The following is a 706-nucleotide window of genomic DNA, read 5'->3' on the forward strand; positions in this document are numbered from 1 at the left end:
CTTGCCACGACGTGTGACACGACGAGTGTCTTAGTGCTTGAGACAGTTTCTGGAACACATAACAATCACCACTGGAACAAGAAGCAGAGAGTGTGTTTGGGCAGCAGAAGTTAATTGACTGCCTTCACAGGGAAATCCTACCTCTGCATGGAGATGTTGTGTGTCCAGGCTTCTTGGCTCTGGTTTCTGCATCTGCTGTGCCTCTGCAGCTCCAGTTTTTGCATTTTTTTTTCAGACTTGAAGACAGAGAAAAAATGGACTTGAATAAGAACTAGAACACCAAGTTATTTATTTATTTATTTATTTATTACCAGACACTCAATGCTTCATATTAAAACACCAGAAACATCCTTAAAAGTGTCCTCCACAGTCATGAACCTGTGCTTCAAGTTGGTGGCCTCCCTGTTCTGCTTGGCCATCTCCCTTTCCAAAGCATGGACCTTGAGCTGTAGTAGAAAAAACACTTTTATATTTAGATATGAAGACAATGCATGAAAGCAAGAAAAGAAGAAAAAAAAAAACCTTACCCAATTGTCGTGAGCCTCATTGCATAAATGGTGATCGGTAAAAGCCAACACATCAGAAACCATAAGTTAGAAAGTGTAGGGGCATTAAATCATCATTAGGCACTGAAGGGTTCTGCTTCTGTTGGGCAGATGCTCCTTACCTGGCATCTGAAGTTGTACTCTGCGTTCTATTGCTTCTC

The sequence above is a fragment of the Carlito syrichta genome, unplaced genomic scaffold (assembly GCF_000164805.1).
Source record: "Carlito syrichta isolate Samal-C Ts95f unplaced genomic scaffold, Tarsius_syrichta-2.0.1 Scaffold315792, whole genome shotgun sequence".
Classification (NCBI taxonomy): domain Eukaryota; kingdom Metazoa; phylum Chordata; class Mammalia; order Primates; family Tarsiidae; genus Carlito; species Carlito syrichta.